Source organism: Benincasa hispida, chromosome 2 (genome assembly GCF_009727055.1).
Source record: "Benincasa hispida cultivar B227 chromosome 2, ASM972705v1, whole genome shotgun sequence".
Lineage (NCBI taxonomy): Eukaryota > Viridiplantae > Streptophyta > Magnoliopsida > Cucurbitales > Cucurbitaceae > Benincasa > Benincasa hispida.
The window spans coordinates 38,126,570-38,127,565 of record NC_052350.1 but is presented as its reverse complement, the minus strand read 5'-3'; positions in this window follow the sequence as shown (position 1 = coordinate 38,127,565).

The following is a 996-nucleotide window of genomic DNA, read 5'->3' as shown; positions in this document are numbered from 1 at the left end:
TTCAAGCCACATTAGCCTCTACCTCCAAAGACAATCACCCCCTGTCTTGTTTCATATGTAGAGGGCCACACAGGGCAGGCAAATGTCCAAATCGGACCGCGTTCAATGCTTTTCAAGCCACATTAGCCTCTAGCTCCGAAGATAAGGCTGAACTGGAGGAGACAGTAATCGAGCCAGCTGTAGAAATTGAGAATCCCAGGATGGGGGCTTTGAAATTCCTATCTGCGCTCCAGAAGAAAATGGGAAAGGCGACGGAACCACTAGAGAGAGAACTCATGTACGTGGATGCTTGGATCAACCAAAGATCGACCAAGAGCACTATGGTCGACTCTGGGGCCACCCATAACTTCATGATTGAACGGAAGCTCGCCGCCTGAACTTAACCTGGGAAAGAGATGCAGGAAAGATGAAAGCTGTGAATTCTGCAGCCCTGTCGATTACGGGGATAGCGAAGAGAACTCCAGTGAAGTTAGGAGATTGGAAGGGCCTCGTTGACTTCGTGATTGTCAAGATGGATGATTTCGACATGGTATTGAGGTTGGAGTTCCTACTTGAATATAAAGTTATACCAATGCCCCTCGCCAAATGTCTAGTCATTACCGGATCTACACCACCGTAGTTCAAGCCAGTATCAAGCAGCCAAATGGGGTGAGAATGATCTCAGCCCTCCAATTGAAGAGAGGCCTGGCCCACGATGAACCCACGTTCATGGCCATCCTGATAGAATCAGTTGAAACCACCGAAGAGGAGATCCCCCGAGACGTTCTATTTGTCTTGGAAGAGTACCAAGATGTCATGCCTAAAAGCTTGCCCAAGTCCTTACCCCCACGAAGAAGGATTGACCATGAGATTGAGTTGTTACCAGGGGCAAAGCCGCCCGCCAAGAATGCATATCGGATGGCCCCGCGGGAATTGGCCGAACTCCGAAAATAGTTAGACGAATTGTTAGATTCAGGATTTATCAGACCGGTAAAGGCCCCTTACGGAGCCCTAGTA